This window comes from Loxodonta africana, chromosome 5 (assembly GCF_030014295.1).
Source record: "Loxodonta africana isolate mLoxAfr1 chromosome 5, mLoxAfr1.hap2, whole genome shotgun sequence".
Taxonomy (NCBI): domain Eukaryota; kingdom Metazoa; phylum Chordata; class Mammalia; order Proboscidea; family Elephantidae; genus Loxodonta; species Loxodonta africana.
Window position 1 is genome coordinate 40,400,236 of NC_087346.1, and position 10,343 is coordinate 40,410,578.

The 10,343-nt window shown below is 42.7% G+C and overlaps 1 pseudogene; it reads left to right on the forward strand.

The window, feature by feature from the left end:
- Positions 1–9,868, forward strand: part of LOC100667022 (small ribosomal subunit protein uS2-like) — a 69,993-nt pseudogene extending 60,125 nt beyond the window's left edge.
- Positions 9,869–10,343: the final 475 nt, after the last annotated feature.

Genomic DNA, 10,343 nt, shown 5'->3' on the forward strand with positions numbered 1-10,343 from the left:
TTTTTTGCTTATTCTGGATCCTGCGGCTGCCTCCTGTTCACCTGACCTCCAGTTCTTGGGACGTGAGCTATCAACTTATCTGCCGACCTTAGGATTCATTTATCTTCACAGCCCGTGAGCGGGAGCCCTGCTCTCTGACCTGCCAGTGTTTGGGTTTGCCAGCCTCTGAGGCTTTGTGAATCAAGAGAAGCCTCTATCCCGATCCATGTAGTTGGGACTTTCCAGCCTCTACAATCGCATGTGCCATTTTCTTGATATAAATCTCTCTCTATATATATTTATACGCTTTACTCGTTTTGCTTCTCTAGAGAACCCAGCCTAAGACGCGTGTGTGTGTGTGTGTGTGTGTGTGTATACACATACATACAACCATTTGCCATGGAACCAACTCGAACTCATGACAACCCCATGTGTCACAGTAGGATTTTCAATGGCTGATTTTTTGGGAGTAGGAAGGTGAAAAAAAAAAAACACAACAGTTTTATTTTGATGAGAATTTGATCCGTGTTCAAAGTTCCTAGATGCTCTATTATACCAGCTAATGGAAAAGTTGAAAATCTCAGCCCATGGAAAATCTAAATATTTGGTTATTCCTTTGTAATACATGTAGGAAGCACGATGAGAAAGGGAAGTGGTATCCCAGTGATCCTTTTTAAAGGAGGAAACCATGAGTATCAGCTGTGTCAGAGGCGCCCTATTAGAGGCAGGACAAGCATGCCGGTTGGTTAGAAAGCTTACCTAATAGAACCTGCTCTGTCAACATAATCAAACCCTCATTTAGGCCAGGAATTCACTTTCAAGAAAATCTTTGGTCAAGGCCAAAACTTTTTGGTACTTCTCACTAACTCTCATAACAGAGATTTAGGCTTTCGAATGCTTTCAGAAGGCTCTCTACATTAAAAAGTTTACCATTGTTATTTAAGTTGCCGTTGAGTTGGCTCCTGCTCCAACTCATAGCGACCTTAGGTACAAAAAAGCAAACTGTTTCCTGGTCCCATGCCATCTTCACTATCGTTGGTATGCTTGAGTTCATTTTTGTGGCCGGTGTGTATTTGGAGTGCCTTACAACCTTTTTTTTTACAACCTAGGGGGCTCATTTTCCAGCACTATATCAGACAGATCTTCTGTTGCAACTCATAGGGTTTTCATTGGCTAATATTCAGAAGTAGATGACCAGGCCTTTCTCCTAGTCTGTCTTAGTCTGGAAGTTCCTCTGAAATCTGTCCACAGTGGATGCGTATTTGAAATATCAGTGGCATAGCTTCCAGTACCATAGCCACATGCTAGCCACCGCAGTACCACAAACTGACAGATGGGTGGTAGAAAAAGTTCACTAAGGAGACACATGTTTCGGAGTTTTGGGAAATCCAAAGCCAACGCTTGTAAAGAGATGATGCCACCATTAGCAAAGGGTCTTATCAGTTTTTATCAATATTTGGAAGCAATATTTGCAATATTTGGAAGAGGATACTGTCTTGATTACTTCCTATCATCATGTGGAGTCAGGGGTCAACAATTACATTCCAGAGCTGAATTCATCCCAGCCCACAGTGCCAAATGGCCTCCAAACAGATTCAGCCCGTGGGGACCAACGCCAGTAGCAGCTGAGTTCTGGCTGCAGTTCAGGACTTGTCATGCCCTTCCCCCTCCTCTGGGATTTTCCCAAAACTTTTGTTTCAAAGACAAGGCCAGATACTACCTAGTACTCAGCCAGAAGCTTGGGCAGATGCTGGAAGTGCCTCCATTCAAGAAAGCATAGATTTCACTCCTTAAATCTTATCATCCCTTGACATACAGAACTCAAACTAGAGCTTCCAAGGCAGTTTGCTGAGAATATTTTTTCAAGTCATTAAAAAATATGCATAATGTTATCAGTTACCATTTATAGCTTCTGTATTTCTAGGAACTGGCATTGTTTTTACTTCGGGCAAGCCAGAAAATAAGTATGCCAGAAACTGACACGGTGTGTTATGTCACCAAAACAAAGGTGCTTACACTGATAAACCTCAGGTTGGCTTCTTTGTGGGTTTTCTCCTTCTTTCTACAAGTTGTAGCTTTTGTCTTTTTTTCCACTCTGAAGATGTGGTGAGGTGTTAAGCAACGCAAGAAGCTGGCACTTCTTTCAAAGACAATTATGTTTTAAAACCCAAACCAAACCCAGTGCTGTTGAGTCGATTCTGACTCATAGCGACCCTATAGGACAGAGTAGAACTGCCCCATAGTTTCCAAGGAGCACCTGGCGGATTTGAACTGCCAACCCTTTGGTTAGCAGCCATAGCACTTAACCACTACACCACCAGGGTTTCCTTATGCTTTAAGATTCACCAAGTAAACACAACTTAAGCAGATACGAGAACTCACAACCACTTCCTTTGTCTTAGGTCTAGTAACCTCATAATGTCTGTAAATAATTGATATTCCTGGACTTGTGTTCCTCTGGCATATTCCTCATGTATGGGGTGAAAGGCATGATCTTTTCTTGCCATTAAAGCCCTGGGTGGCCGGGGCTGCCTGAAGGAGGGAGAGACAGGAGAGAATTTCTGAGTAGCAATGAACAAACAGAAATAGATGTTAGGAGAAAACATGAAAGAGCAGGGAGGATGGTGATAAAACTTTGAAGACAGGGTTGCAGAAGCCTCTGCCTTGAGCTTGCCCACCCGCCAATCTCTGCCTGTTAGCATGTTTCTGTTACTGAGCTGATTTAGTGCCATCACAGGCAAAATGGAGAAAAGGCATTCTCTGCTGGGGCCATTTTCCTTGGCTTTGACATTGCCTAATAGGAAGTCTCTGAGTGGTGCAAACAGTTAAGCACCAGGCTACTAACTGAAAGGTTGGTGGGATTGTAATTCACCCAGAGGTGTCTTGGAAGAAAGTCCTGGCTATCTACATCTGAAAGATCACAGCCATTGAGAACTCTGTGGTGCACAGTTCTACCCTGACAAACGTGAGTTGGAATTGATTCTGACAACTGGTTTGTCTGTTTTTTGTTTGTTTGTTTGTTTTTAAGCCTAATACACATTTCTTTTTTTTTTTTTTTACACATTAGTGCTTCTGCAAAATAAGAGCTAGTATTATTCTTGGGTTTACATGTGTGTGTACGATTTGTTTTTACTGATTTCTGCTCTGGGTAGATGTCCAAATACTGTCTGAAATGTAAAGGAATATGCACATATATTAGACACAAGCCACTGCTCTCAGTGGTAAAGACTGCCAGACATGTACTCAAAATCTCTTCCCTTTTTTTCTGGACACCCAGACTACATTTTCCAGCCCCCACCCCTCACCCCCCTTCTAACTGGCTGAAGTCTTGGAATGAAGACATGACATGTGCCGCCTCAAGGCTGACCGATATGACTCACATGTGCTCTGTCATGTTCTTTTCTCTCCCTCTGGCTGGATGTAGGTGATAATGCGACCCCAAGGATTGATGGAGCCTCAGGATCGAAAAAGACTGGGTCCCTAAAACACTTTGGAGGAGAGCCAGTACTCACCTTGGACTCTTACATGAGCAAGAAGTTAGCTGCTGTTGTGCCTAAACCATAACACATTTTTGGTTCTACTTGTGACAGCAGTTTAGCCTAACTCAACAAATACACTCATTGTCACATTTTATATGGACACACAGAGCCATCACATAAGCACAGGTATCACCGAAGGTCAAGTAAGCGCTTCTGAAAAGCATTCAGGGCTCTAAGAATATTTTACATCTGAATAGTATTTTCCCCTTGGCAAAGAAGTTTCAAGCATATTATCTCAGGTAATCTTTCTAACAATTCTGCAAGGCAGGCATAACAGTTTACATGTGAGAAAACCTGGCTCAAAAAAAGTCACCCGGTTAATAAGTGGAAGAGTTTTAAGTAGGACCTGAACCCCTCATTCCTCGGTCTGGAAAGACCTTTTCACCTATTCACCAGTGATCACCTACACATTTTACCAACACTCAGCTCAAGTTTTATCTCCCACAGATGGGCTTTCCTGGCCATCTCTACCCCAGTTAGAACTCACCATCTCTTCTTTTGAGACCCAATTAGCCGTGTACACACAGCCACTAAGACACTTAGCACATTTACTGCTCTTAATTTAAACAGACACTCAGGGTCCCAAGTGACAGGAGCAGGTCTTACTTCTAGTGTCTGACAGTCCAACTCCAACTTTCAATATCCACAATGGTAACTTATCTGGCTCCAAAAGTGCAAGAACTATTTGAAAGAATACATATTACTTTTAATAGAATTTAGGCATGATTAAAAAAAAAAAAAACAAAAACACCATTGCTGTTGAGTCGATTCCAACTCATGGCAACCCTGTGAGACAGAGTGGAACTGCCACATAGGGTTTCCAAGGAGGAGCTGGTGGATTTGAACTGCCAACCTTTTGGTTAGCAGCCAGACTCTTAACCACTGCCCAACCGGGGCTCAAAACCCTTAAGAGTTTTGAGTGAAAACACAGAGTGAACCTTAATGTAAACTATGGACATTAGTTTAATACTAACATATCAATATAAATTCATCAGCTTTAACAAATGTACCACAGGAATGTAAGATGTTGGTAGAAAAACAATGTGCAGGCAGGAGATGGGTATATGAGAACTCTGTACTTTCTGCACAATTTCTCTGTAAACATAAAGTGCTCTAAAAAATAAAATCTGTTTTAAAAACAAAAAAACAGGTCATTCCGACAGTGTGGAAAGCCAGATACTGCTGTAGCTGGGTTCAAACTGCCAACCCTTTGGTTAGCAGCTGAACGCTTAACCACTGCACCACCAGGGCTCCTAGGCATGATTACCCAGGCAAAAAAGTGAAGTATGAATCAACCACCTATTGATCCCCACTCATGGGGATCCCAAGCATTACAGAGTAGAACCATGCTCCATAGGGTTTTCTTGGCTATAATCTTTATGAAAGCAGATCACCAGGCCTTCCTTCCCTGGCACAGCTGGATGGGTTCATGAACCTTTTAGTTAGTAGTCAAGCACAAACCATTTGTGCCACCTAAGGACCTATGAATCAACTGTTGTTGTTAGGTGCCCTCGAGTCATTTTCAACTCACAGCGACCCATGTGACAGAGTTGAACGGTCCATAGGGTTTTCTTGCTTATAATCTTTATGGAAGCGGGTTGCCAGGTCTTTGTCCCTTGGAGCCGATGGGTGGATTTGAACTACTAACATTTCCGTTAGCAGCTGAGCACTTAACCATTTGTACCCCCAGAGCTCCTTGTTCCTGTTTAGGCCAAAATTATTTTAATCTGGTTAGACTAAGTCAGTTTTGATGACAGGAATAATATCATTAAATAGTCCTTAATATTCCAAAATGTAACTCTCTGAGGAATCATTAATATAAATACACACGCAAACACAAACATCCACATTCATTTTAATAAAGAAATAAAGACACTACATTCTCTCCATTTTTTTTTCTTTCATCCTTTTAATAAGTTTAGCTCTGTTAAAGGAACCAAGTGAAGATAATTGTAAAATGAATGCATTCACATGGCCCTACATCCTGCACAGGTTAGGAACAATGATATCAACATAGTGGTACCCTAGATTATAAGTAAGGTATTTGAGGGTAAGAAATTCATTACTTTTGGGTCAACCATCCAGGCCCGTAAAAAGAACCTGTTGCCTTTGAGTTGATTCTGACTCACAGTGACCCTATAGGATAGAGTAGAGCTGCCCCATGGGGTTTCCAAGGAGTGCCTGGTGGATTTGACCTGCCAACCTTTTGGTTAGCAGCCACAGCTCTTAACCACTATGCCACCAGGATTTTCCGCCATCGAGGCCCAGCCCAGCCCGGCCCAGCGCCGTCGAGTCTATTCAGTCAGGCTTAAATCCTGTAGCTTTCAATCCCAGCAGCAAAAACATCAGAAACAACTCTCATTGCTTTCTATCAGAGATCTAAGACTTCCAAGTTATGTTACTTACTTCATGAAGGCCGATGAAAATAAAAATAGTGGAAGGATATTTATCAGCTGAAACTACATGGGAACTTCTAAGGTCCTTCTTTATTAAAAAGACCCACCATTTGTTAATCCTTGGTATAAAACTGGGAAGGGTGAACAGAACTCTTGCCAATGTTAGTTTTCTAGAACATGCCTAAGGCATAGTTAGTGAGAAAGAAACAGGGGGGGAAAAATCAACTCGTGAGCATTCTTGGCCAAAAGACAAGATTCGAATAAGCTGTTTAGCCTTTGGTTTCGGCGTTCTCAAACATCATAAAGACTTCAGCTCCTATAAAAGGGGAGCCAGTTGTTTACAATAGACTATTCTGGAGGGAGCGGGTGTGTCTCACGAGGCAAATATTTGCCCATAGGAGGTAATAAAATTGTATTAAGCTCTTACCCCACTACTGTACATGGTCATCAATGTGATTAGCTCACTAAAGTCTATTTTAAGATCCTGTTAGGCACAAACATTAGCAAGAACCTAGTGTTTCTCCTTAAGAATATATAATTGACCTTTCAAGTTTTTAATCTCTTTTATCAAAGCGGATGGCAGGGACTTATGCGGAATAGTTCGCACACCTCTTTGATTTCAGCCCCCTGAGAACTCAAACACGCATCCCACCCAATCCTGTTTTATTTTTGCCATATCCTGTGTTGTTGAATGGGCCTCTTTTAAAAATTAAATATACACCCCCCCCATTTTTTTTCTGAAGTTCTAAACAAATCTTACATCAGTATTGTAATATGCGCAGTTCTCTTACATTTCCCAAGCAGACCTTAAAGGTCATGATTCTAAAGAGCTGAGAAAAGAATTCACACGGATGAAGGCAAGAGAGCAGTTTAATCAAGAGTTAAGCAGGGTGTACAAGTAAACTCGCACTCCAGAAAATGATGGGTAGAAGTAGGGGTAGGAACACACGGATCTGGAGTTTGTTTAAACAATCACCTTCTACTTACGTTACACCTTTTAACTAAAGCTTCTGGCAAAAATGCACTGATCACCTGTACTGTTTCTTCTTGAGAGCAAAAGTAGAATGGAGTTAGAGAATTGTTAGCTACTCAGAGTGAGTGAGCCTAAGGGGCAAGGGAAGAGCTAGAAAATGAAGCAAGACCATTTGATTGTTCCCTCGGAGCTAAGTTCAGCCATTAAAACTCCCCTTATTGTTGTTGTGAAGCCCTGGTGGCTCAATGACTAAGAGCTTAGGCTGCCAACCAAAGGGTAGGCAGTTTGAATCCACCAGCCATTCCTTAGAAACCCTATGGGGCAGTTCTACTCTGACCTATAGGGTCTCTGTGAGTCGGAATTGATGGCAATGGGTTTGGTTTTGTTGCTGTTATTAGGTGCCATAGAATTGATTCTAAATCTTAAAGTTTCCCCATGGGTTTTTTTTTTTTTTTTTTTTTTTGCCTATAATCCTTATGGAAACATTTCCGTTAGCAGTCAAGCTTTAAGCGTTTGTGCCACCAGGGCTCCTTAAGACTCTGCTTAACATTTCCAATTCTGTGCTTTAACTGTAGAGCTCTACTCCTTCTCATCCCAGAGCATCTCCAAGCACTATTTGAAATAATTAGCTCTTTTCACAAATGTTCATAAAACAATATTTCTCATAAACATCCGTGCTTCATAAAACTTAACTTCTAAAATTATCTTTCAAGTCAGTTCTGGCGCTAACAAGAATCCCAACTGCTCTTTGTTTAGGGCTGAATGAAGTGCACGATCCAAAGACAGACACCAAATCAGCACATAGCTCTTGCCATAAAACTAATAAATAGCTCAATAAACACAGAATACATTCCAGAGAAAGCACGTGTGCAGAGGTTAGATGCAGGAGTCAAACCAGTGAGCTCCCAATATCTAGAGTGCTCAGGAGGCTGATTGGGGTGCGAGGATAGGGGAGAGACTACATGTCATAAGAAAAAGGAAATTCTGTTGATAATGATTCCTGGAGTCACTGCCAGCTACTTCAGCCAACTTGCCTACAGGTTCATCAAAATGTGCCAAATAGAGGTACAATGCTGTCAGGATGAAGAACATTCTTTGCACAGATCAAAGAAAGACCACTGGAACAAAACTTCTCTTTTTATTCAATACATTGTCCCCCAAATATAAGACCTCCAGACTGTTAGACTTAACATATATTAGAACTTCCCAGGTTACTGTTTTAATATGAACTGGTACTAGTTATTAATACCACTTCAGAATCATTCTTTGTTTATTCATTTACTGTATTTGCAGAGCACTTACCATGTACAAAGTATTTTGCCATTTCTGTGCAATACCTAAACTTGGGAGGCAGGATATCAAGTTTAAGAATACAGGTTCTACTGAAATTCAGATATTTGGTTCGCCACTTGCTAGATGTATTGTTTAATCTCTCTAAATGCATCTACTTCACAGGGTCATTGTAAAGATTAAACAAGGTAATGTGTCTAAAACACCTGGCAGAGCCCCTGGCACACAAAAGCATCCGGTACAGGTTGTTGTTAGTTGCTTCCAGTTGATTATGACTCATGGTGATCCCTCCCATGTGTGCAGAGTAGAACTCCCACAGGGTTTTCAAAGCTGTGACCTTTCGAAAGCAGATCACCAGGCCTGTCTTCTGAGGCGCCTCTTGGTGGTTCAAGCTGCCAACGTTTCTGTTAGTAGCTGAGCGCTTAACCATTTGCACCACCGAAGGAATCCCGCAGGACACATTAACCATAATGTAAAACCGTAATTTCTAGAGTATTGGCAAAGTTTCTGAAGATGCAAAAAATATAGTTTGCTTCTTTTTTAGACATGGTTTTTATTCAGATCCTTACTGCTCAAGGAAGCTCTGGTAGTACAGTGGTTAAGTGCTTGGCTGCTAACTAAAGGGTCAGCAGTTTGCATCTACCAGGCGCTCCTTGGAAACTTTAAGGGGTGGTTCTACTCTGTCCTATAGGGTCACTATGAGTTGGAATCTACTCTATGGCAATGGGTTTGGGGTTTTTTTAACTACTCATACCTATTTCCTCTTCAGCTTTTGATGTTCCCCTGACTCAAACTCTCCAAGGCACCACACATACATATACCTCATAGAATTCTCATAGTCTCTTTCTTCAAGTAAATATTTGCTATTAAGTTTACATATCCACTTGCACTCAGAATATTTTTTCCTTGAATTGTCTGGGAAAGGGGCTGGGTGGCAGGTTGTGTTGGCCCCACTCTGAACTGGCATTTGAGTCCCAACAAACCACATATTGTCTTTGCTGAAATGAAGCTGCTTCTGGTCTCTCCATGAGAGTGTTTACTTGCCTCTAAATTAAGCCATTGTCCATCTGAGAGGAAAATAAATCAGCTATCAAGGCGAAAACAAGACGGAAAAATAGTTCTTTGTTGCAGCGGGGGCGGGGTTTACAGGCTCATCCATGTCCTAAGACCAAATTGCAGCCCAGGGCTCTGTCCAGTAATGAATTTTCTCAGAAAAGCCTTGGGCACCCAAGGCTTTGTCCTTGACTAGCTGCGTAGAAACCATTTCCTGAAGTGATGGACTTGTATCTTGCAACCAGTTAGCACCTGCTCTCAAAACTCGATCCCTCCCTGATTTGTTTCAAGTGGAGCCAGGGGATCAGGACTTAATTAGCAGTGATATCTCTTTTATACTGATCAGTCCCATCCCGCTCCACCCCCAATCCCCCCCCCCCCCCAAGGCCCCAGATTTGTCTCTATTTGGAATTCCCGTGCTTGCTGGGCGGCTTGTGTTTGCAGTCATCTGGCAGACACTTCCCAGTGCAGCACGGGGCAGGAACACCCCTCGTGGCAGAGCAGGCAGCCCTTGGCGGACCCGGTGGGAGGCAAGTCTCAACAGCTTCCACTCAGCCCTGCGGCCTCCGCGCCTCCCCTGGGTGCTCTCGCAGACTCAGGGACAGGACCCACTGAGGCTGCCTCGAGAGAAAGCATGACTGGAAACTGAGTCACTCTCACCCACTGGAAGAAGAGTTTTGGAGGCCTCAGCCTCTGGCGTTTGTTAATGGCATTTGAGCCACCGAGGAAGGATTTTATTTTATTCTTTTTTTTTTTTTTTATGAGAAAAACGCTTCCTGCTCTGTACCAGCTTGAAGCCAAATAGCATGTTTTGGCAACCATTATTTGGCATTTAGGGCCTCAGCTCATTGAAAGCATTCTTCCATGCAAAATATGCCTTGGAAGGAAAACACTAAACCACATCTGAGTGAAAATATAGGAAGTGAACAAAGGGGTGAGGGACCAGGGAGAGTCAGAAAAGGTGGGGGGCAGAGAGAGTTTGGGGCCAGGGCACATTTGGTGGAGGCTAGGCAATGGCTGGGTGACTAGGCGTTTCCACAGGCAGAGCTCCATCTCTGCCCCGGACCGGGGAAGGACAAAATGGCGGTATCCCGTATATCCAGCTCCTGCTCC